Below are 27,283 nucleotides of genomic sequence, written 5' to 3'. Positions count from 1 at the left end.
ATCCCACTTGCCAAAACCTAAGCTACTTGAGAAAGGGAAGATGCTGGGATAAGGTAGACATGGGGCTAAGAAATGAAACTAACTTCATCATGTTTCCAGAAGACATGGGCAGAAGTCTAAGTTAGACCCCGCAAAAAGGGCATAGAGAGGCCCATTCGTGTCAGGCCCATTTTAGTATCCGTAAACAATGGGATCCACACCTGGCAGCAGCAGGAGTTGCAAGCAGGAACAGTCCTTGAGGACAGTCAGGTAGTAACATTCTTCTGAAATCTTTTTCTTATTTTGGTAAAACAATTATAGTCTGGGAATTGGAACATAGATATCTGAGGCTCTGATAATAGTTTCTGATCATTTCTCCTAAGAAACACTTGGCACCTTTCCTCCTTTTGCTTTTCTTATGCCAAAACTCAAATTTTAGTTTAAATTCTCTTCTCCAATCTGAGGTTATCTTGACAGACCCGCATGCCGTAATAAGATGTTTCCGCCTTTTGACAGACCCATGTGTTTTTCATCATGGGCAATGGTATCAAAAAAAATTATGTTCTTCAATGTTATTTGTGAAGTCAATGTTTCACTTCTCTTATTCTCCTTTCTGTTCCAAACTCTTTGACTTTCAAATGCAAGAAGAGATTTTTGCTTTAATTCTATCTGTAAACCCAAACTGTTCAGTTTCCACCTTAGAATTAAAATTTATAAGAAATATATTTTAGATATTTTTCTTAGTGGTATCATTTTCTTCTTGGTGTATTAGCAGAAGTGTGTAGAAGTTGGTGGGTTGTAAGAATCTTGATACACCTCGTGATTTGCCATGGAAACCACACCATAGCAAGTGGTCTCTCAACACCACCATGATTTTTTCCTCCAAGGCTGATGCCAAAGATCAGTATTATTCCATAGAATGTGGAAAGGTTCTGCTTCATCAAAAGGTCAAAGTTCATATTTTATGAGAAGAACCTTATCTAACTACAGAAGCAGTGTCTTCAACTTTTTCTCAGTGGCATAACACGTGCATTCACTTGCCAAGATTTTAACCCTAATATTTGTTTTCTTACACCTCCTTGAACTATTTTATTTATTTTGTTTCTGTTTTGTGTATCTTAACATTTTGTCTAAGAGCTCTTTATCCTCCTAAATAAATTGAAACAAAACTAGTTACTTCTCAAGATCTTTTTCAAAGTTTTGTTGTGTTTTCCTCCACCATGTAATAGTAACATTTTTTACATATTTTTATCATGTTATACTTGTAAGCTTTCCATATATCATTAAGCTTTCCATCTCTCCCAAAAGATTATATTCTCTTCAGAAGATGCTGTCTATTTTTAACTACCACCACAACAACCATGACGACCGCTGAGCCCAACACATTCATGACATCAAATAGGGATCCAACAAATGTTCGCTGACTTACAAAATTAACCGAGAGCTATTCCTTTTCTGGCCATAATTCCTTTGGCTCCAAATGGATTACAATCCTGTGTAGCAGAACACTACTGCAAATTCTGGAGTAAGAGGGGGGCCCTTTGAACTCTGAATGTCTACCTCCTGGGTCAAAAAGCTACTAATCTTCTGAGTATTAGAAATTAGCACTAATTTGCACTAATGTGCACCATCCAACGAGCCCAAACTCCTTCAATTACCACAATAGCACCCCTGCATTCTTACCAGCAATGTAATAAAATATTTCATTCACCTCTTCCTGCCATTATCTGTATCTCCTATTGCTTCTTGCTTCTGGGATATCAGATTTCTAGGAACACTGTTTTAAAACCTTATTTGACTATTTCATAATCCTTGATCCTTCCTGTTAGAAATGTACCATTTCTAATTTAAGAATAAATTAGATTCCAAAGAATAAATGAAGTATATTTATGCCCTATGTTTATGTTTTTGCTTTTTCATAATCAGAGTAAAACTGAAAACAAAATTATAAGTCCCTGTGTAATATTTTGGTAATTTTACTTTGGTTTTCAAATACCATTAAAAGTCTTTTTATAGTTGCATAATAACAACAGGAAAAAAAAGATTAACAGATTCCTAAAAGGAGACAGAGAAATAGAGAGTAAACTGTTGCACTTAGAATTGGAAATCGAATTCCAAGGTGCTCGTAATTCAATAAATGCTAAATATCAGCAACACACTGTTCATTGAAAGGTACTTGTTATTCTACAAATCTTTACTAAAGTTATTCGTTTTTGAACTTCCAGGACCTAATAAATAATGGTGTCTAGTAAATAATAAGCAAGTTTAGCTAAACTATACACAGTATTGAATCAGGTACCAAGGAGAGTTATGACAGAAATAGAGGTTACATATTTATTCCTAAGAAATTTACAGTTTAACTAAGCTGCAATATGTAACAAATGTAACATAAATATTAGAGCATACACATTAATAAGATTGGATACAGGGCCGGCCCCCTGGCTTAGCAGTTAAGTGTGCACGCTCTGCTACTGGTGGCCCAGGGTTTGGATCCTGGGTGCGCACCAAAGCACCAATTGTCTGGCCATGCTGAGGCGGCGTCCCACATACAGCAACTAGAGGGATGTGGAACTACAACGTACAACTATCTACTGGGGCTTTGGGGAGAAAAGGGGATAAAAAAAAAAGAGGAGGATTGGCAATAGATGTTAGCTCAGGGCCAGTCTTCCTCAGCAAAAAGAGGAGGATTGGCATGGATGTTAGCTCAGGGCTGATCTTCCTCACAAAACAAAACAAAACAAAAGTAAGATTTGATACAAAATTAAATTAGTTTCTTTATTGAAAAACTTTTTAGAGCCTTTAATATATTCAGATGCACTGAGAAAGGTAGATATAGTGAGCAGAATTACCCAAATTTAGTTGACCACAAATTTCTTTTCCTATCTTTCCAAAAGAACACTTATTAATATCTTTCAAGAAAGCAGTGCTCCATAAAAAATCTTTCAAAAAGTGATGAACTAATGTGATGGCAGTGGCTAAAACAAGACATGATTCAGCAGGAAAAGATTCATAGACAGGAGTCCTGAATTGAGTTTTGAAGGACGGTGACATGTTTGGAGAAGATGTGAAAAGGCATCAGAAGGCAAGACTAATATATGTTCTTTAACTCTCATATAGAAGAGATGCAAAGAAATAAACATAGATTGGCTTAACTATAGTGGATTCAGTAAACCATAGCCGGCAAGAGAGGAGCATTTAGGTAGAATTTGCTAGAGTAGATAAAGAACAGTCCCAACTTTTAAAAACAGAGGTTTCACAAAGACCCTGCTTGTGAGTATGTTTATATTGATGTGATTATGCGTATACATTCGAACTATAAAAACATGAAAATAAATGCAGTTGGTTACCTACACTAGGTAATATTAATCTAGTACTGTGTCCTGCTAATCCCAAATTGGGTTCCCTTATCTGTTTGAGGGACTGAAGGTCATCTTCCAAATGGAGAGCCTATTTGGACCAGTTGAAATGCATTAGAGCTTTTGTACTTTTTACTGAGAGGAGGAAATATGAGGTATGTGGGAGATGGGGATTGAAGAACGCAGGGAAATAAGAGAAAAAATGATGAATAATGTGATGCCCTGTGTCATTCTGCCAAACACTTCTAAGGATGGCTTTTGCAACACATAAGGAAGAAAAATTAGATATAGAGCTAAAGCTGCTATTTTCCAGTAAAACTCTGAAATTACGGGCTTTGGCACCTGAATAAAAGTTTGAAACTAATATGGAAAAAGGAACATCCCCATCCCTGGACTGAAAGAGAATGGCAACATTTGGTGCGGCCTGCAGAGCAGTGGCCAAGCAGTAGTAGCCACCTTTGAGGCCAATGGAGTGGCAGAGAAGCTACTTTCCCAGAAAGGCATCAACAGCAGTGGTTGTGATGTGACACCTTCCTCAAACGACTGGCTGGCAGCGTGGTGAAAATATAAGTGGATTTTTTTTCTCTTGCATATATGAGACATCCCTGGAGATTTGAAGAAATAAGTGGTGCTTAAGTCCAATAGTCATATATGTATAAGAACCATAGGGGCCGACCCGGTGGCGCAAGCAGTTAAGTGCGCGCACTCTGCTGCGGTGGCCCGGGGTTCACCAGTTCGGATCCCGGGCACGCACCGAGGCACCGCTTGGCTAGCCATGGTGTGGTGGCGTCCCATACAAAGTGGAGGAAGATGGGCACGGATGTTAGCCCAGGGCCGGTCTTCCTCAGCAAAAAAAAAAAAAAAAAAAAAGGAGGAGGATTGGCAGATGTTAGCACAGGGCTGATCTCCTCACAAAAAAGAAAAAAAAGAACCATAATTATTTAGAATTAGCATTAATGAGACTTTGTTTGAATTTACAGGTTGGTCAGACCTGGTGATGTACACGTAATGTAAAGATATACTGTTTCTCTACGGTGTTTGAAGACAAACTTCCAGATCAAGAGTTGCAAACACTAATATCTACAGGGGGCTATGCAATAAATGTAAATATGTGTAGTGCACCAGGTATGACACAGTAGGTGCAAAATAGCTTGTATTCTAACCCAGCATCACTCTTGCTGGATGTTACAGTTGAAACACTATCCAGATATAACCAGAAGGCTGTATGAGCTAACCAACCTCTACTGTTTCACGTTTGCTCTGGACGCTTTTCTTGATCCTTCAAGTTTTCCCTGATGTCTTACAAAAAAAAAAATCCAGCTTCATTGTCGTCACATGAAGGTCCATCATAATTTACATTCACATGAGGGTCCATCATAATTTACCCTATCACTCTGTCTTCATCTCTCACTGTTCCTCATTTATACTCTAGAATCCAGCTGAAAATACATGATGAATGAATAAATAATAAATACATTTCTTTTTAAAAACACTGCTAAAAGCATGGTTGTGACAAAAATTAAACTGCATAACTTTTCATCAAGAGTTTGATCCCACATTTCTCCAAGAAATGGGCGTAGACTATAGAACACGAATATTACCTAATTAATGCTACAAGGAAAATGAAGAATAGTTCTAATTCATTCGCAGCATACCACCATTTGGCTTAGAGACTTCTGTACACCAAAATTTCTGCTTCCTACTGCTCACAAAGCTGCAAAACCTTCCAGGTACCAAAATACTCTGCATGCCTCTTCAGTCCCTTCAAAGCTGGAGAGGATGCCTCTTATCCAAACACTAGGCATATGAATACACTCTATGTCTTCATCATTTCAGCACCACCTTCCTCTATGGCCCCAAAATACAGTGTACAAAACTTCATCACTGTAGACTCTTTCCATTCTATCCAAACAGATGGATATTGAGAGCAGTCACCATCCCCAAATGGCCAATTTCAATGCAGGCTTTACGAGGATCACACTGCCACATGTCTACAGAAATAATTACTACCAATTTTTCTCTAGTTTGCCTAAGTTAATAATGCTAATAATTTCTATCCCATGTCCTTCTGACTACTCTATAATAGTCATTGAAATAAAATCCACGCACCAAAAAGAAAATACCATAGCTTCGAACACATTCTGTCTTCATGAGTAGTACCCATTCTTACAGTTAAATGGACTAGTAGCCTCCACATTCTCTCTCATCAAGATGCTGTAAATAAACTACTCCACTGAAATATAGCAAATTTATTTGGTCTAGATCACCAAGACTCACATATTCCTACAGTAGAAATAGCTTTTCTGGGTCCCAGCCTAAGAAGAGTTCAAAGCAGGATTTTGAAAGGTCGTTTTTGGTCACTCTGATTTCTCTCACAATAATATAGGCTGAATTACAGTATTTTCCTTAAAATCCTTTTTTCTTAAAATTCTTTTGAGTCCACAGTTATGCTTGAAGAAAACCAACAATGATGAAAGCATGACTATTTACCAGTTGAGCGAGAAAACTAAAAAGATGTTAAATGTGACTTCTTTAGTTTATAGAGTCATCCTCAGCAGGAAACTGTTGAGACAACAACTTGGTCAGGCTCCTCTTCCCTCTTTTGGTGATGAAAACTCAGCTCAAGAGCCTTCCTAGTTCTCTGGTGCAGATGCTGCTTCTTGATAAGCTGTCTTGCTTCTCTGTAACTGCCTTGGGCAGACATGCTGGCTGCATATGGTTAGTGCCTGGATGAAGTTTCAGATTCTTGGGGCTTTAAAAGCACTAAGTTTGCAGAAGCTGGAAAGGTTACACCTCAGTAACCCCTTTGATACAGCATAGCTGACTCCCCTCTCATTTAAAAGGTCATTTCAAATCCTTCATATTTTTATGTCCCATATCCAACATCCATTTTATAAGCCAAGTGCACTAAATCTAAGAACTTCAAAGAATCACAGGCTTCAGATGCACTTTGAGAAATTATTGACTACAACTTCTTGCTTCCAAGCAGTGCTACACTTAAGCCATCCCAGAAAACTACCCTATTTTCAAAGACCATCATAGAAAGATTTTCTGTTTGCCTAAATATCCTATTACAAAACCCCTAGCAGGCTTCCTTCACGAAAAATTCTGCCTCACATATTATCTAAATCCTTCACATCCTAGCTTAAGTATGTTTTTTCTACTCCACTCTGTTGCCAACTCACCATCTCTCTTACCAACGTCCTTTGCTTGTTTCAGTGGATGGCATTATTCTCTTAGTTATCAGTGACCTAAATTGTAGACATCTTTTAGGACTTCCAAGCCATCGCTTGACTGGTCATTAATCAATTCTTCCTCCACAAACTTTCCTGAATCCATTTGTTTCCTCTGCATTCCCAGAGTCTCCAACCTAGTTCACTATGCTGTCTACTAAGTGGGGTAGAGTGGAAAGAATGCTGAATAAAATCCTGGAGACATCTCCAGCATTGTTTCTGCCCAAAATAGATTAATGGCCTTGGATACGTCACTGTATCTTCCTGAGCAAATTCCTCCTCAGTAAAATGAAAGAATTAAAATAAATTTCTCAGGTTAGTTTACCCTTTACTATTCTATAACTTTATGATTCTTTAAAACTTGTTCATTGGCTATTTTTATATTCCCACCACCCTGCACACTGTCATCAAATTAAAATTCTCAAGTTGTCATTACTTCTTTATGAGGAAACTGAGGTTTAGAGAGAGTAACTTACACTTCCAAGGTCACACACTTCATAAGTGATAGAACCAGGACATATTCAGGGCCAGGAATAGGGTCAGGCAGGCGAGGTGCACTGTGCACAAAATTTAAGGAGACGCTTACTCAGGCTAGCGAGAGTGCAAGGTTGACACCTAAAAGTACTCCTTGGCGCCTTGCTTGCCACACCATAGAGACATATGTTCTCTTTTACCTCTGGAGTGAAGTGATCATCAGGACCCATAGAACTTGTTTTATTATTATTTATACTACATTATGTTTGAAAGGACATAGAATTTTATTCAAAAAAGTTCTTCCACTCTTATTCATTTTAAATTAAATGAAGAAACATGCATCCTGCTTTATTTTTAATTACAACAGAATTCCAAGGTAACTAAACAATATCAGGATTATTATATATTATTTCTCCATTCACCTATAAATAAACAACTATGATTTATACATGGATGTTCATATCGTGATAATTTTGAACCTCATACCACCATGAGATGCATAACACCACTATATTTTGAGACTATCCTCGAATCAGAGGGGCCAGGTTACTCTGCGAGGAAAATGAACTGTCCCCACAGAGGCCCAGATGCAGTTGTTTATCTTCTGATGTGCAATGTTGGTGTAAGTTCTGGTCAATGAACACGTCCCAGGTTGAGATTAAACTGTGCTCATTCCAGGATTCAAGCCTGACTGGGCATAACTAGGGACCTTAAGGAACCCGCCCTCCTACCCTGAGGGACTGAGAAGCCTCTCAGTAAACAGAGAGAAGAGATAGAGCTGTAAATGTTTTGTTCAAGAACAGCAGGTCAGTTTCAGAAGGGAGAAGTGTCTGAGTATAGCATTCATTCAGTAGTCATTTGCTGATCCCTTACACGTTGTGCCATGTGTCATGTAAGGTGCCAGAGATACAAAGATAAATAAGACCCATTTCTGCCCTAAGAAATTCCTAGTCTAGAGGAGTGTCTGCAAGGTTACAATGTATCATCTCATCGTACTTCTCATGGGGGTTAGAGGCAAGCTGAGTGTGCCGTGAGAGCACTAGGAGAGGCATCTCACCCACACTGGGGCAGTTAGGGACGCTTTCCTCCAGGAAATGACCTCTGATCTGAATCTTGAAAGGGAAATAGGCGTTAACAAGGCAAAAACAAGTAGGAAGAGCATCTCCAACAGAGGAAACAAAATGTGGCAGTGAGGAAGGGCCATAGTTTCTGCCACAGAGATTGCCCTCTGCCCTGGGGACATGAATTCACATAAGAGGTGAATAATCAGAAAGCAGGTAAAAAAATAAAGAGAATTGCTTCTCAGAAATCTCCATGGGATATCAAGAAGATAAAGTCTGAACTCCATCAGTACCAATAGTTTCTGCAGTGACAAGAACTCAGTGCCTTTAATGTCTTTGAGAAATTGATTGGTATCAACAGTTATCCTAATGCATTTAACTGACATTAATAACAACAAGAACGTATGTGAAGTAAAGAATTTTGCCTTGCCCAAAGAGAAGGAAGGACTGGCCTTTGGTAGGTAATCTTAGCTTCTGGGTGGCAGTCTCTCCTGATAGGAGTGTCTTTGTTTACCTTGGGGTCTCAGGTCATGCTGGATGGTCTAATAATGTGATTTATGGTGGGAAAGAGCCACAGCCATTAGTATTTAAGGTGGGCTGACCATGTTAGAAAGACCAACAACTTAGTCTAGAGAGGGGACTTTAGGTCACGCCCAGGTGGGTTGGAGACTAGAGATTGAGATCAACTGCATCGACAATCAATCATGCCTACATAATGGAGCCCCCAACAGAAACTCTGAATACCGAGGCTCAGGTGGGCTTTTCTTGTTGGCAATACTCTATGTATATTGACAAACATTGATGGCAGGAGAGTAAGGCATCTTGACTCCACAGGGAGAGGACAATAGAAGTTCTGCGTTTGGTGCTTCTCCTAGATTCTGCCCTATGCGCATCTTCCTTTGGCTGATTTTAATCTATATCTGTTCCCTATAATGAACTGTAACAATGAGTACAATAGTTTTCAGTGAGTTCTGTGTCCTTCTAGTGACTTATCAAACCTGAGGGAACCCCCTGAACTTGCAGATGGTGTCAGAAGTGAGGGTAGTCTCTTGTGGCGACTGTTTCCTCTAACTTACATTGGGCCAAAATTCTCAGAAAGGGTAAGAGATATAGCAAACCAGAGAAGGAGAAAAGAAATGGCAGACGCTATTTATGAAGAATAAATGAAACATCCCTTGGAGACTTCCAAATAATTTGGGAGAAAATTGAGGAGGGCTAAAATTCCCACTGTGGGTAAGGGTGTGGCTAGAAATTTTTACTTTAGAACTATGACTCTATTTTAACCCTTTATCTAGTATACTCTGAGAAATACAGGATATGTATTACTGTGAACATTCTATTTCCTGTCATGGCCCATAAGCTCCTCTCAGAAAAACCCTTCCATAGGTAAAACTATAAAAATCTGAATAAAATGTAAAATAAAACTACCTGAAGGCACTGGAGAATGAACAAAAGCAGCATGATATTAGAGGGGATTCAATACTTAGATGAAGGGAACGGCATGATGTGTTTTCTATTGTTTTTATAACAGTTTTTTTTTTTTTTTAACCTGAGTGCAGGCTGCTATGCGGGGCATATACATGAGATGGCTAGAACTTAGAGAGAAAGCCATAGTCTTATGACTTTAAAAACCAGAGGACAAACTTTGGAACAACTACAACCACTGAAAAATGGGGAGGGATTGATAGGGGAAGCTCAAATCTTAGGTCTGGCCCCCTAACTTGTGTAGGGCAACAACAAGCAGCTCAGCTAAGGCTAGACTAACTGAAGTTAAATTTGAGCTGCTGCCCACTCTGGAGAGAAAGAATTGTAATGTGAGTTCTGCCAAGCTAATTGCCTGCTGAACAATTTTATAAAATTCAATATTATTCAGATAAACAACATAAACCAGAGACTCTACGATATATCATTCACAATTATGAGGATACAATCTAAAATTACTTGACATGAAAAGAAACAGGAAAATATGAGCTATTCTCAAGAGAAAAAGGCATTCAACTGAGGCAAACCCTGAGCTGACACAGAAGTTGGAATTAGCAAACAAGGATTTTAAAGCAGCCATTACAATTATAGGACAGGTAAGAAAATATGTGTACAATAAATAAAAAGATACAAAATCTCAGCAGAGAAATAGAAACTATAACAGAATCAAATGGAAATTCTAGACTTGAAAATGCAATACCTGAAATTTAAAAATTTATTGAATGAGGTTAAAAGCAGAACTGAAAGGACAGAAGAGTCAATGAACTTGAAGATAGATCAATATAAATAATCCAATCTGAAGAACAGAGAGAAAAACTATTGGAAATAACAAAAATTTGCGGGATATTATCAAAAGCTACAACATGGGTGTAACTGGAGTCCCAGAAAAATAGAAGAGAGAATGTAACAGAAAACAATATTGGAAGAAATAATGGCCAGAATTTCCCCAAATTTGGTAAAAAGAACATAAATATACAAATTCAAGCTCAGCAAACCAAAAACAGAATAAATATCCCCCAAATCCACACATCCATCATCATAAGCTGCTAAAAACAAAATAGAAAGAGAGAAATGCTGACAGAAGTCAAATAAAAATGATATATTTCACATAGGGCAACAATAATTCAAATGACTGCTGACATCAGAAATAATGGGGCTAGAACACAGAGACATCCTTAATAGATTGAAAGAAAAAAAACCTTCCAACCCAGAATTCTATTTCTAGCAAAAATATCTTTTGAGAATGAAGGCAAAATATATGCTGGCGGACGTGTGCCAATAAATGCAGGTAAGGATAGAAGTATTTGCTGTTTTACCCGTGCTTCTTTGATTCCCACAGAAAATTTATTTCCTACCTTGTCTCCAAAACACAAGATTTATAGCTGTTCATATAAAGGATCCTCCACTCTCCACTCAGTATTGTAAGGTTTACCTGCTGATTGACTCATTATATCAACATGATTTTAAACTTTATGGGATTGGGGATCTACCTTCTGTATCTTTTTTATTTCTGACATGGTTATGCCACTGCCTTTACGAATGTTGAGACATGCCACTAACCTCAGCTGTGTTCTAACTTTCCAACCACACAAGAGTTGACAATACCTCCCTTAAAGGGCAGGGCAAGTAAGAGCTTGGGTTACTCCAATGTTTTGAAAACTTTATGCAAAACGGTATCAGAATGTTATTTACAGCCATGCTAAAAAATCAAACTGTTTGGCACTCAGATGTAAACATAGAGGTTTAAATTTATATAAAGTATTTTGAATTCCTTTGACAAAATAATTACGTAAATACAGCATATTTAGATAATATGATATTCTAGATAATCCAGATATCTAAATCAATAAATATGAACACTGCTATATCCATTTTTTTCTTCCCCTTCCCTAAGTCTACCAAATTAAAATCTTCTTTTGAGAAATATGATAGAAATTATTCTTTTTATTTGTTTTCTGTTTGCACAACTATTAATCCTTAATAAAACAGAAATAGTAAGTGTTGTTTTATGCTTGGAGTATTTGCTAAGATTCCTGAAAACTATTTTCCTTCCTTAAACATCTGGTTGTGAAACAGAAATGCTAACTGACTTCCAAGTTTGAGAAGCAAAGCAAGCAGAAATTTTTTCATAGTAATGCTTATTTTGGAGAATCTCCATGAGCATTTCTGGTGGGAGTACTGACTGTAGAATTGAGGCAAGCCACATGGAGAATTCTGAGAAAGGGTCTCAGCAAATAATATTTGGGGAACTTTGACTTGTGGCTTGGGTTTAAACATCACCCTTCTCATGTTACATTCACTAGTCTTGACCCTGATATGAACTTTTTAAAATTGAAGAGTCATTTTAAATAAGCATTTTCCCACCACACAAAGTATTCTGTAAGATTCTGTAATCACAAACCACATACTAAAATTGATGCGTTCGCAAATCTTCCCTCATATTGGTCATTTTCATTCTCGTAAGTTTCACTACCATGAGCTATTCAAGAAATAACCAACCCACTGCTTGTTTGAGAACATCAAATTATTTTTTCTTGTTTTAGAATTTTTTAATCCATGCTTTGTTTTTGAAACTCAGTTATATATTATAAAGTAGTTCAATGTGATCACTACAATTGGAACAACATAAGTGAGTATATTAACACTTACAAAGCTTCTTCTTACTTTGTGAACTTTCCTTCCTTTGCTTTTTTCTTCTATCTACCATTCAGTTTATGCTTTCTAATTGCCAGCTACCCCAATAAGTACTTTGTATACGCTCCCTTATTTCATTCTCACATAAATTCTAAGAGGATGTTATTTTTCCCCATTTAAAGTTGAAAAAACTAAGATTTATGGAAAGTAAGTAAAGTACCCTGAGTTGTAGTTAGTAAGGGGTAGACCTAAGATTGAAAACATGTGGAGTTGATTCCATTAGTTATTCTACACTGCTTCCTTATCTCTCTTTTAAGACAGTGAGATAATATATAATATTCAATCAAATTACATATATGTTATAAAACCATATAACTATATATAATAGTTGTTTATATATTATAATTATGTAACATTATAATTATATAATCATAACATGTATAATAGATTTATACAACATCTGTAATATAATGTTATACATTTATATATAAATCCTATAGTATAATTATATATAGTTATTAGAATATTATATAAAATATAATATTCAATCCAATACACACATTATACATGCAATACTTATGTAATTGTGGTATCTGAGTTCTAAACAATTTGTAATAATCTGAAAGTATAAAGTCTTGAGGATCAAAGTGTTTTCTAGGTATAATTATAAATGAATGCTATGAGTCAGTATATTTTAGTCATATCTCATACTTTGAAAACATCCCTGCACCAGATCTATGTAGCATCTCAAATTATGATTACTTCTCCAATAATGGTCTTGTTAATTATACCACTCTAGAATAATTTCCACTAATTATTTCAGCCAATAGTAGATGTGGCAATAATTTTTGCTGAAGCAGCTTGTATTGTTTACAATGAAAAATTAGAATAAGATTTTATTTATAAAATTAGTCATTTTATTGAAAATAATGTTAAGCTATAGTTTGATAACATGGAAATACAATAACCTGCTGGCAAAATATTGCTGCTTTTTGGTGTTGACAGAGATCTAATCATATGCACCAGAACAGCATACAGCAAAATAATATGCATCTGTAATGATTAGTTGTTTCCTGTAATATATTGGTTGGTAAGTATTTTTAATGTTAGCCCTAGTTGCTTAAATATATACAGGTTGAAGTTTCCTGTGCTTGTGTAGTAAGAATAAAGTTTTAATAAATAACCCTAACTCTCAAAGTTTAGGCATTTGGTTTAGAAATACAGCATATATTTTCTTTGGTCCCTTTAACTCATTTTCAAAGTGCATCAGTTTAATTTAATATTTTGGCTGGATAAACTTGTTTCTGCCAGATAAAAGTACATAGTCTAATGAAACATAGTATTCAAATAAAGGAGACTGAAGGAAATAAATTTTTATTAAAGAACAAAATTTCAAAAGACTAAGATCAGCTTGAAAAGATCATTTGATTTTTGACAGGCATGCACCAAGTTGGATGCGCATATCTGTGGGTTTGATAAATAGGCCTCATTGTCTGTGATAGACAAAAAAGATTTAAAACGTAAATTTGACAATTTGAAACTTTTATTGGGCAAACTGACGCCTGGGTTTGTTTTTTTTTAAAGCTGAGATCTTGCCAGAAATGAGCTTTTTCTTATCTTTACTATTCTCTAATAGTATAGAATACCCAGCAATGATTTCAAATAAAAACGTTATCATTATCCGCTTTGCTTTTTGGCAGAGTAGGCTGTTTCACTGGGCATAAGCAAACAGTGATACAGGCAGAGTAGAAAGGAAGTAAAACTAATGAACTCTAGTATAAAAAAAGGTGTGAAGCCAAGTTAGAAGGGGGTGAGAAAAATGTATATGAAATAAATACAAGGGTAAGCATGAGAAGATATACAGGCATTAGTTCACTAACAGGTGTGAATATAACTTAAAATGCTTGCAGAAAAAAGTGTAAAACAAGGTGTAAAATAAATTAAGTATGTGTTTACAACTGTGATTCCTAAAAGAACTCTCACCAACCAGACTAAGAGTCGTGGGGCGTTAAAGATACTGCCTCCCCAGAAATAAGGATATTTCCATAGTGGTACCAAGTCATAGTCCTTGAAAGGCTATGAGCTACACATTCGCGTTGAGTTACCGGCTAAGGGTAGCTTGGAGTTTCCAGTTAGTCAGTTTTGATATCTTAGAACTCTGTTCAGTTTGACTTGTACTTGAGCCACAAAGAATCACACTATGCATTCCACTCCCAAGAGATAGAAAATATGTCTAAGTGGGGGGAGACAGCTTAATTTACAATCTGGAAGGAGTATGCAACACAGAATTAAAAATGGTGGGTAAATATTTGAAATTTTTGAGGATTTTCTTTTCTTTAGTTTGGATTTGGCTTGTAGTTTTTTTTAAGTAAGCCACTGTTAGATGTATTTCTGTATATATTTTAGGTGCTTGCTTTTGAAGTTCTTTTACACTACGTCAACATTGTTCATGTTTCCTGGGGCTAATAATATCTCTCAAAAGTGTTAAATACATCAGTGGAATGATAATCACTATTAAAAAAAAAAGTAGCTACTAAGCTAGATGCTTTACCTATTATAATTCATTTATCCGTCATAATTTTCAAGGAAATGGTGCTTTATTTCACTTTTCAGATGAAAAATTGAGGCATAAAGAGCTAACTAACCAGGCTCAGCTGACATAGGTAGTAAGGTGGGAGCCACAAGTTAAATCCAAGCCTGTCTTCTCTCAAAGACCATGCTGTTTTCACTATGCGCCCCCCTACCTATCTAAGGTCAATGACTGCATTTTGTAAATTGAGAAGTTTATTAAATGTTATTATTATTGATAGCGAGGATTAGTGGTTAGAAACAGTGATCACCTAATACAGTCCATTAACACTTTGTTTTATATTCTGAGCGTGGTGTAGGAATTTATTGCCACTTTCTATCCTGGTTGACATGCAGACAGAAGCTCATGAAGAGATCTGGGGCAGATATTTCCTTTTCCTCTGAGCCCGCAGCTAGACTACATTTCCCAGCCTCCGTTACAGTTAGAGCGCACCATGTATTGTGGATGATGAACTGTGGCATCTAGGGTTGGCTCATAAAACCCCCTATTTTTCTCTCTTCCTGCATCAGCTGGTTCAATGCCAAGGATCCAGGAGAAGACTCCATAGCCCTTGGGCATGGTGGAGCCACTAAACAAAAGGAATCATGTCCTGAAATAACTACATGAAATAGAGCTCCTGCACCATTCAGACCCTGTCAATCCACATTGGGCTATAATTGGAGCAATAAACCCTTGCTGTATGAAGCCACCAAGATTTGGGGGTAATTTCATTATGGCAGTTAGTCTACCCTGACTCATACAAGATTGTACCTAAGAAATGGTTTATTAAATCAGACCTGTGGCCCATTTAGCTCAGGCTCCTGTCTCAGACAATTGCACAGGGATACATTACATAAGAATAATGTAAAAATAATAATGGCAGCTACCATTCTATAAAGTGCTTACTATGTGCTAAACACTGTGTTAAATACAAGCCACTAAACTCAGCTTTACATGTATTATTTTATTAAATCTTCACCCTATGAGGTAGGCACTATTCATTATTTTGGTTTTACAAAAAATGGAGATTCTAACTTAGTTTAAGTAACTTGCTCAAACTCTAATAAGGTGCCTATGTCCCTTGTACAGAAAAGTTTTGTTGTCCTAGATTCCTTAAAGAGGCCAACCAGAATCTATCACTTTAAGTTTATCTATAAGTTTCAGCAATGTATTTATAATTTCAACTTGGACCACCTCGGCTCCAAACTTGTGCTAACTTCCTTATATGGATTCAAGCTTCCTGCTTGGAGCTATAGATGACCCCCCATTCTCAGCAATTCATTGGCTTTCTTGGTATAAAAATCCAAAATAATAGCTAATAACACAGGTTTCAAAACTCCATTTAAAAAATAACTTTATAACAATACTTTGGTTGGTTTCAAAGAGCTTTCTGATAATTTCTATGATTTCCTACTTGGTCATGAAAGAATGTCGAGCTGATGTTGACAAAAATAAAAAAGTCATCTACAGGGCTGGCCCCGTGGCTTAGTGGTTAAGCGCGCGCTCCGCTGCTGGCGGCCTGGGTTAGATCCTGGGCGCGCACCGATGCACCGCTTCTCTGGCCATGCTGAGGCCGTGTCCCACATACAGCAACTAGAAGGATGTGCAGCTATGACATACAACTATCTACTGGGGCTTTGAGGGAAAAAATAAATAAATAAAATTATAAAAAAAAGAAAAAGTCATTTACACGATGTCCATTAGTTCAGAAATAGAGTTCTAACTATTTTCCATAGAGACTGCCTTACCTTTGTCTATATCAAAGTTACTGCCATTTTCTGCTCACTCTGAGTCTGCAGTTTCTTCTTCTTTCTGAGATTTCACTTGCCAGAAAAGGCTGTTTCGTATATAAATTTGAATATTTCACTCAGCCTTCTTTACTCTAACAGTTACTAAGATAGTCAATAAAACAATTTTCATCACCATCACTAATCCCCAATGGACACTAGTGGTAGAGCTTTATCTATGAGGTTAAATAACTGTTTCTCCCTAGTCATTCCTCTCTTTTGTAAAGCCGGTTCCCAAGCACTGACAAAATATCTTCTCCAACACATGTGGAGGCTTTTTGTTCCAGCATGCCAGAGGAGTGAGAGAGAGAGAGAATGAGAGAGTTAGAGAATGTTTTAAGACTGCCATTGAAATGGGAACGAGAAAGTTGCAGAATTTTCGAAGATGTTTATCTCATCTGATTTATGGCTCTCTATATATTGGTTTGCTCATAATGAAAAACATTGTTCACTATTAACAAGATTCATACTATTAACAAGATTCACACTTGCTTTCATGCAATTACTTAATTTTTTTGGCTGTCAGATAGCTTATAATCCTTTATGATCAGTGAAAAAAATTATTTATTTTCTTAGACTCTTCTGTCTTTGTTTTACCAGTCCATACATTTATCCTTTGTAGTTCTTCAATATGGATATTAGAAACATAAATGATTTGTGATAAAACGTAAAAACTGGATTGCCAAATTGATTAAATTAGTGACCTCTAAATAAGTTCCCCAAATCAAAATTTTACTTCTAAAAACGCCATTCTCTAGCGGTAACTGTTAGCAGTTTTCCCCCGTACGGTCTTCAAGGAGCATAGCTTCCATTTTTCCCTGATTGCAAGTGGAGACTGGGAGGAAAGTCACATTGTTTTTCTTTCCCAGTAATCCATCTATTGTATTATCCCCCTATAAGCTTCTCTGTCTACAGAGAAGAGCAAAATTATCACACAAAAACCACAGAGCTACTTGTAGACTTTTCCCTTAATTTTCTGAAGATCTTCTGTGAGGAAAGTCTGGAATGTCATAGAATATCTCTGCTTTTTGTATCATTTTCCTGAACTCCATCATCCACAGAGATAGCAGGATAACCTATCTAAAATGTAAGTTGAGGGTTTAAAACTCCCAAATGAATTCCCCCTTCCCCTTCAGATTAAAGTCCCAGTGTCTTCACACAGCTTCCATGCTCTTCCACAGTCTAGCCCCTGCCTACCTATCCAGTCTTCCCACCTCACAGATTTTGCATCAACACTAGAGAACTAGCACACGAGGCAGTTTGTCATGTCCAGAGCTCGCTTTATATGTCTTGCACCCTCCACTATGCCTAACTCCTCATAGTCATACAATTCAATGTCACCTCCCAGGAATCCTTCCCTGAAACTGTACACCCCCACCCTACCTCACTTTCTTTCTCCTGGATGTCGTAAAAGCCTGTACCTAACACCATCACTGCTTTTGCCATGTTGCATTTTAATTATCTGTGTGTGTATCTGTCTTCAGCATTACACTGTGATCTGGAGGGCAGAGACTTTATCAATTCTCTTCTTTTTAAATCCCAGTGCCTTAGCAGATGTTCTGGCACATAGTAGACACAATAAATACTTCTCGAATAAAAAAATTAAATATATTGAAAGTAAGTTCAGCTGAACTATCCAAATTTAAGGTCTGATTCACCTTTGCCAATGTGCATCTCCATGGATGCTGTTTGCCTCAAATCTAGTCTTATAGCTGAGCATCTTATAGCTTTTACCTGAGCATCTCTTTTGAACTGTGCGTGGGCTTTGGTTTTGTTTTGTTTTTTAACTGTCTATTATTCTGCTTTTCTAAGTTTTTTTTCTTTTGCATCTTTACTCAAACATTGCCTGTCTTCTATTTTTCTTTTGCTCTTTCTAAGTTCTCATATAGTATTATATGGTTAGTTAGTAACAGAGCAAAGTGTTTGGCAAAAATTACACCACAACTTATGGTTAAAAAAAAATTGTCCTTAAATAACTGTAAATGCTGTAAAAAACTATGATTTAACAAAATTATTTCAACGTATGTGTATTTACACCCATTTTGATCATCTGCAGATGCAAAATCAATATCAATCTATAAATTAGCTTTATTGACTATTGGTTTCAGATTATGTTAGCCCATGAGAGTTTCAGATTTCTGCATTCTTAAAGCTGAGGGTTTTGTCAACTTCCCTCCCTCAAACTCAAATTTTCATAACTATTTTCGATCCAATTTTACTACAATTAAGGCATAAAGACAAATATACCTAACGGCAGAATATTTTAATTATTTATAATGCAGCTGAGTAAAAGGTACCTGATTTGGTGATAGAATTAAAGCTAAAGATGCCTGTTCTTATGAGAGTTTTTAGCACCTAAGAATAAAACTCTTCACCATCCAAAAGCGCAAAATAAAGGCTCTGCATATATTACACTGCAAGACAAACAAAACACACATATCAAGCAGGAAAAAAAACTGTACCTGTATTTGCATGTGTATATAATATATAAAAAAAGATTGACAATAGTGACTTAAAGAATAATGGCTCCAATTACATTTTAATGTTAGTATGCTAGCAATATGCAAAAATTAAATTAAGACACGATAAATACCAAATTACATTTCTACAGTATAATAAAATGCATGGAAAATAAATAGAAAGAATTACATCAAAAAGTTGACAATATTTATCTTTGGGTGGAAGAAATATAAATTTTTTCTTCTGTCTCCTTTTCTGTACTCTCTAGTTTTCTAAAATAAAGATCTATTCAAATGGAAAAAATCTGCTCAAAAAAAGAAACAAACAAGGACATGATTTTTGCCTTTCTATAGCTCGCACTTCAAACTAGACTCTCAAATAATTTGCAGCTTTTAAAGTATTTTCACATTTAGTATGTCATTTGATTCTTACAAGAAAACAGGTTCCTACAAATGAGAAAAATTAGGCTCAGGAATTAAGGAACTTTGTCAAGATTGCCCAACTATTAAGCGGCACTTTTTGAACAAAGTCTAGCTATATTTTAAGTACTAACTATTTGGATGAAAGGGGCAATCATAGACTTGGGAAGAAGGAATAGGAGGAAGAAGGAAGAGCCACAAGCCCAGAGAACAGGAAGGATTATTGGGAAGTAAACCAAGAACTAACATTTAATGAGTGTGGACCGCATGCCCCACTGAGTTCTAAGCACTTTGCACACATAATGGACTTTAATCTTCAATGAGGTGCTTAGTATGACCATCTCCATTTTACAAATGGGGAAATTGAAGTACAGAGAGGCTAAGTCAGTCAGTCAAAGTCACAGAGAGGTAAGTGGCAGAGCCAGGATTCAAACCCACACATTCTGACCCATTAACTCAGACTCTTAAGCACTACTCTACACTGCTCCCAGTGGAAGCCAGAGAAGGCACGAACTAACAGACCTCCAACAAGTCTCAGGTTTTCTTGAGATAACTGTATAATCAGAAATGAATCCATTTTCAATCATTTCAGCAAACTAAAATCTTTCAAAAACTCATCATTTTCTTGGAATATTAGTTTTAGTTCCTTTTTAACAGGTGAAGGGAAATCAAAAGCTTAAATAGCAAAGTGTAATGGCGATTTAACAGCCTAATTTTTTTTAAAAAATCACTACTTTGTGGGAGAAAAAATACTTTTATTGCATGAAAATACAAATCATCTGGATATGTTAATCATGAACTAGATTCAATAGCAGAATAAACAACAACAGAATAAATAATTATCTACTCTTGAGGCTACAGCATAGAAATACCTCAATCCTTCCCATTTATCTATAAATCTAACTTCTGACTTTGGTTTTCCTCCTTCTGCTCAGAACTATAGCTGTAACCATTTTAAATGGGGGAGTAGGGAAAAATATATATGTGTATATATGTATATATATAGTGTGCGTATGTGTATAACAAACATCTTGAGAGAGAGTTTTTAGGAGTCTTGTCTTCTCACACTAGACCCACAGATGGAGCAGTTTTACCTTGGACTTTCCTAGACTTCGCTGAAAACAGATTTTCTGACCCAGGATACCTACTGAGTCAAAAACTTTTTTTTTAATCTTTGAGTTCCGTAAAACTAGATTTGAATTTAACCTCATAGCCATTCCAGATTATATGCCCTGGATCCCACTGGCTCCAAACCAAGGGACTATGATTCATTATCTATTGAAACCAGACTTGGACATGGGACACTCAATAACAACAAGCACGAGATCAGTGCAACTAGATTCTGATGCAAATAGTAAGTCTTGGGTTTATTTCAGTTCCTTTTAGGCTTTCTATGTGGAATTTAGTGAATCAATTATTAAATATTACTGTCACTCATTGAGTTAGATAATCCACTAGTTTCACTGTTAAGAGTCTTATCTGTTTACTTCCTTTGTCTGGACTGATTTTTCACGGAGACAAGATAAATTGCCTGGTTAGATTTTAAACTCTTTACCTTTAGGTATTTTCTTTGCTATCCTTTTTTTTTTTTAATCCTTGCAAATTTAGACATCACAGAAAACTGTTATTTGCCTCATAATGGCCTCTTTAGTGTGTTTCACAGTCTTTTGTGGAGAATAATGACATAATGATAGTGTTCTCAGACCTATATTTTCTACTTGATAAACTAGCAATTATATGATTAAAGCATTTTTAGAAACTCACATTAAGTATATGATACTCTAGAAACCAGTCCATCATGTAATTACACAGTCAGGAAAGAAATAATTTACATAACTAAAAACCATCTGAAACAGTATTCATGACCAGTATGTGATTTTTTTTAGTGGATAAATATTTAAGATGTATTAAACGATTCTATATATAATATACTTTTAATGTTAGGATTATAAATTCTGAATTTTATAAATTGTGATTAAACTTTTATTTTTTGTCCTTAAAGAAAGGAAACTGTGCTAAACTTTGCTGAAAACATGTGCTAATATGCTGGATACCTTAGGACTAATGAACCCAGAAAAACCTTATGATTTCTTCCAAAAAACACATACTTACAGAAAACAGAAAGGCAGGCAATGCCTGTGTATTTAAGCTCTATGATGAACACCAGTTTTGCCCAGGACTGTGTTTATATATATCTCAAAAGCAAATTTGACTAGATCTGTGTGATTTTCTTTAAATGTCAGGTTATCACACCAAGATTGTGATGAGCTAAAAGAGATAAATATAGTCATGCACATCATTTTCTTCAGAAAACAGGAAAGACCTTTAAAGGACGCCCAAGAGGTTCAAACAGCATGCACTGGGAGCCCATCCTCAAAACGTAAATGTAACAACATCTATCTCTTTTCACTTTTTTGCTCAACTTCTGGAAGAATCCATTACCTTGCTTTTCCCCAGCTCATTGAGGAAAACTATAGAAAGTTACAGAAGTATATCCTAAGAACCAACATTTCAAAGCGATAATCTCATACATACAATCACATGGGGAAGTATTGTCAAAAAAGAAAACTTAAGTTATTAAGTAAAAATGATCAAGGTGCCAAACCATGTATGTTATTTTAAGACACTTATGTGTTTTTTTAAGAAAGATAAATAATATATATTTATATTGGGTTACAGCTATTCAAAAGTATCTGTGTAAATATACACAAGAAACCTATGGCAGGGTTACCTTGTTTGTGGCCATGATAGGAAAGATTGTGTGTAAATTAAGCACGTGGGCAGAGAAGCAAGGAGGACTTTCCGTGTGTATTTGTATACTTTCTGATATTTGAAAATATCATCTACTCAAAAATTATGTCAATCTTAAAAAAAGAAATAAAGGAGTCTTGATCCCTGCGTGGAGTAGGTAGAGAGTGCGAGCTCGACCACGCATATTCTTAGCTATGATGTGTCGGGGGAAGAGGGAGGATCTCCCTCTGCCCTTTTCCTTAAGGTTCTTATGGCTGGCCAAATAATTAACAAGACAGGTTAGCAGGAGAAAATAATAACAAGTTTAATAACATGTATACATGGGAGAAAGCAGGGACACTGCGTTTCTCAACACAATAGCAGAAATTCTCGTCTTAAATACCGTGTTCAGCCAACAACAAAGGAGGATGTTGGGGGTGGGGGGAGTCACTTACAGGAGATTATCACTAAAGCACAGTAAACAAGAGTAAGGTTATTATGCAGATTTAAGGCTTCTACATTGATAAGCCTCTAGAAATGAGGCCATCCCCCCCTCTTCCCAAAACAGAGAGGGAGGTACCTTTACAAATGGAGATTTCCCTTATAAATGTAAATGATTGTCTGGCAACTCCTCCGCAGGGCCATCCAGAAAATGTGGCCAGAGAGACAGATCTTCCGATAAGATGGGCTTGTTGGTGCCTTTCCTATTGTAACATTTATCCTACATTATCTTTACAGCCATCATGATAGATCTGTTCCAGGAAGGAGCCACCGTGTCAAATTCTTTAGGCAGTTAGTGGGGGAGGTTAAATGTCCCTCAGAGAAAACAATCAAGGTAAAGAGATATATTTCAGAGTGGCCAAATCTTGATCTCCCACAGATGCCAAGCAAGCTTTAAGAGCAAAAACGCACCAAAGTTAGATGTCTCTTGTTATTGGTTTATTCCACCACCACTACCACACCTCAATGATATTGGCTTATATGTTTTCTAACTCAAAGAATCAGACCACCACAGGGCTTTTGGGTATCCATGCCTGGTGATGAGCATAATCATAAATAGTCTTGACAGTTCCTGAGAGAGATGATGAAGAAGTCAGCCATGGCCAACAACTAATCACCACCATCCTGTATAACACTTAACCTTGACCTTCAGTGATGTATTTGGGATGCTCGTTCTCAAAAGCCCTGCCATTTAAAGCACTACAAAGAGTTGAGAATAAAAACAAAGGCAACTAACGAAGTACACAAATACCGTAACAACCTTGCTGATCTGACCAAACTTACGTGCAGTTACCTCGTTCTTCCAGATCTACACCTCCTGAGCCATGCGCTTTGTGACTGGGGAATCATCCACTCTGATATTAGGAAACAAGGTCAAAGAATTGTTAATTTGTCAGTCCTTGTGTAAAGGATAAAAATGATGGAGATACCGTCTGGCACTGGCATAAAGTTTCACAGAACTATCACTTACAGAACCTCGTGGCTACATCCTAACTCTGGGAATTAGGTAGGGCAGGGATCATTAGCTGTACTTCCCTGTCACTTTAGGGAGTAAAGAACCTGTTTCAAGGCTAGTAGGCAGCAGGGCTAAGACTCTATCCCAGGTCTTCTGAGCTCATGTTCACTGCTATTACATACCATGTGTCTTCTCAGCGTCTGGGTTTTCTCCTTCCCCAAATAGCAAAGGGCTTTCCACAATTGTGAAAAGTGAGGCGTATAATACTTAACAAAGTTTACTGCTACACTGAGGGAGGAGTCCAACAACATGCTGTTATCTGGGTCTCGACTGAAATTTCTTTATAAAGGTCAAAACTGTTAAAAAAAGAACTACTGTATTTTGCAAAATGAAGCAAAAATATTGATTGCAACATTTGAGCTTTCAACTCAGAACTTAAGAAGATTGTGTTCTGTGATTTTGATTTTAGATAACCAATTGTAACTACTGGTTCAACTCCTGGCTGACCTTATCAGTTTATATCTAGGGATGCTGAATGAAAAAATATTGAATTATTTCTTTATCTTACTTCTACCTACCCATAAAATTCCCATCTTCTTAGCCACGATCGGAGGCAATGTGGTAGTATATCAATATAACATACTACGGAAAAGAGTCAAAACTTGATGGGAAATCTAAATCATATTATACTTTGGGCTATTCAAATAAGAAAAAAAATACAACCTTGTAGAAGTCTTTTCTGATTTTATTTCCACTACACTTTGGTATCTGCTGCAGAATTTCAATGCACACTGGCTCTGCGCCCTTCAAAGTAAAAACTGTGGAGGTCTTGAGGTCAGGTAGGCTACTCTGTCGTTACTCATTTCCTGTGCTAATGTGACACTGAAGAAAGTTTTAATGGTTTGGTGTAAACAGAGCAAGATTCAAAAGAAAGCTTTTAGAAAATAGACCCAAATTTGAAATTTGAAATGGACTTTCAAAAAATTAAAGACAATAATTATTGCATTAAAAATGCCATCATTTGTGCCTTAATAATATGACATCGTTAAAACGCCATTTTAATTGTTTTACCACCTATTTAAATGTTTCGTATTTATTGTTATTCTCAGCAGCTAACAATAAGAAAATAGCAAAAATGGTTTGAGACCATTTTTTACTAGAAATTGTTACTAATGAGCTGTGAAGAAAATGTTGCTAATCATACTTCTTTTGCAGTCTTGTAAAATAATTACTAATGCTTATGTATAAAGTATATACAAAGTAAATATATATGTGTGTATATAGCTTGACAGGTGAATTTCTTTAATCCAAAAAAAGAAAAAAAAAACTTTAGTTTTTCTCTTTTCCATACAACAAACCAGGTTTAATGAATTTTACTTAAATTTCACAATAGAGATCAAACAAAACAGAACACAATGCAACAAAAGATTTCAGCATACATTGAATAGCGCTCAGACCCTGTCTATGGAGATATGTACCCCAGAAGCAGATTGTCCGTAATTTTTGGGTAACTGGGAGGCCCTGTGATAGCAAAGCCCATGTGCTAGTCTCGAGGTCAGAAGATCTGGGGTCTACCCTGACCTAGCCATCCACTGCATGCTGGAGAGCTCTAATTCTTGCCTTCATATCTTTAAAATGGAGAAGGTATTCCTATCTTATGGGGTTTTGGGGAGTATTAAATTCAATATGTAAAAAAAAAAAGTACCTAATAAACTGTAAAACAATATATAAATATAAGGTATCATATTATTAATAATAGCTGAACACCAAGGACAGTATTAAGATTCTAGTATACAGATTCAAATAACCCCAAAAATTTTTAAAGTAGAAAGAATAAGATAGGTTATCATTTTAATTTTTATTTCATTATGTTTTTAAAATACAGTACAGATGATATTTATATTTCGGGAGAGCAAAAACTCTTCACTTATTCTTAAAGATAAATGTTCATCTCCTACTCCTACTTATTAGTCAAAACAGGAAATGTTCATCTCCTACCTGCTAGACAAAACAGAAAGGTGTTAATAATGTTATTTTTAATAAGTCAGTATAAGAGCTGGGTTCTAGAATCCTACAAACCTCTCAGATCCACCTACTAACTCTGTGATCTCGGGTAAGTTGCTTAACATGTTTCAGTTTCTTCACTTATGAAAAGCAGACAATGAAGCTACCAGTGCCTCAAAAGACTCGTGAATATAAATGACTTACAAGTTCAGAGATTAGCTCACTGTCTGACACATAGTAAGAAATCAATAAGTATTTGTTGTTACAATATGATTATATATTTCATCGCGTGGACATTTCAGACATGCTGGCCACTTCTCAAACTCTATTCGTAAACACCAAGGAGATTAGAATCCAACCCAGATTCATCTTCCTTCATGAGTCAGGGAGCTTGCCCTGTAGAGTCTGTTCAGATGAAATCTGGGTGATCCCTGCCTTCAAAAGCAGCTGGTGAACTTGATAACCAAAATCATCTCAGCAAAAAAAGCTTTAAATCATTTTAACAGCTTAATGGCCATATTTTCTAGTCTTACACAATCACAAGAGACTTAGTAAAGATTTATTCCAAATTCTTGCCATGTGGTTTCCTTTATTCCTTTAAAAAGAAAAAGTATTCATAGAACCCTTATCACATCCCAGGCACTGTATATGGTTGTGGGACACATAGTTGAGCAAAAAAATAAATACAGTCTCTGCCTTCATGTCGTAAGGAAGATAAACATTAATCAAAATCATTATACAAAATGAATGTAAAATTGGAACTGTAAAAGGTGCTATAAAGAAGACCCAGTGCTATGGGAGTGTAATATTAAAAGAAAATGAACAAATTATGTTGGTGAGGGAAATCTTCCCTGAGATAGTGATAACTGAGTTGCTATCAGAAGAAAGAGTGGAGTTAACAGGATAAAAAGTGTGAGCTACCGTGTTCCAAGTACAAGGATCTATGTGTGGGTAGGGAGAAACTTGGCCCCTTTAAGGGCTTGAAGGAAGGTAAGTAAGATTGGAGCTCAGAGCTCAGAAGCATGGAATGAATGAGACGAGGCTGGAGGGTGAGCTGAGCCCTGCAAGCTGTGATAAGAGTTTGTTTTCTTATCCTAAGAACAAAGGAAAACCACTGAAGAATTTTAAGCCTGGGTATGCGGTTGGTTTTGAGGAGTGGAAGAGGTTGACATGATCCAATGAGAATTCTGTGTGAAGAACAGTTTAGATGAGTCAGAGTAGCTGTGAAGAAACTGGTTAGGAGGCTGTTGCTGGAATTCAAGAAACACAATGTGGAAGCTTAGATTAGGGCAGTTGAGCCGGAGATATTTGCAACTAATAGAAGAGCTTGGTTTTCCATAAAACCTATATTTTCTTCTTTCATTGCCCAGGCACATTTTTCATGTAAAATTTTCCTTTTGACATGTTCTAGAGAATCGAAGTAAAGGTTAATGGTGAGTAAAGGGTTTGAATTCAATGAGGGAACAATCAAAGGCCAATTTCTAAATAATCAGTATCATCTCCCCCTAGGTGAAAGCTCCTGTCTAGTATTACTACAAAACACACAAGACTGAAAATGAACCAAAATAAATAATTTCTATTGAAATACATTTTTATTATGAAGATGGCATAGGTAAACAATCATTTATGGGAAACTAGA

General features: G+C 36.4%; 1 long non-coding RNA gene across 1 annotated transcript in view; it reads right to left on the bottom strand.

Moving 5' to 3' along the window:
• Positions 1-27,283, bottom strand: part of LOC131410871 (uncharacterized) — a 69,418-nt gene that overhangs the window by 21,398 nt on the left and 20,737 nt on the right. The window lies entirely within an intron of this gene.

The sequence above is a fragment of the Diceros bicornis genome, chromosome 10 (genome assembly GCF_020826845.1).
Source record: "Diceros bicornis minor isolate mBicDic1 chromosome 10, mDicBic1.mat.cur, whole genome shotgun sequence".
In the NCBI taxonomy this organism is placed as follows: domain Eukaryota; kingdom Metazoa; phylum Chordata; class Mammalia; order Perissodactyla; family Rhinocerotidae; genus Diceros; species Diceros bicornis.
Note: the sequence above shows the minus strand (reverse complement) of the source record. Positions and strands in the feature narration are given on the sequence as shown.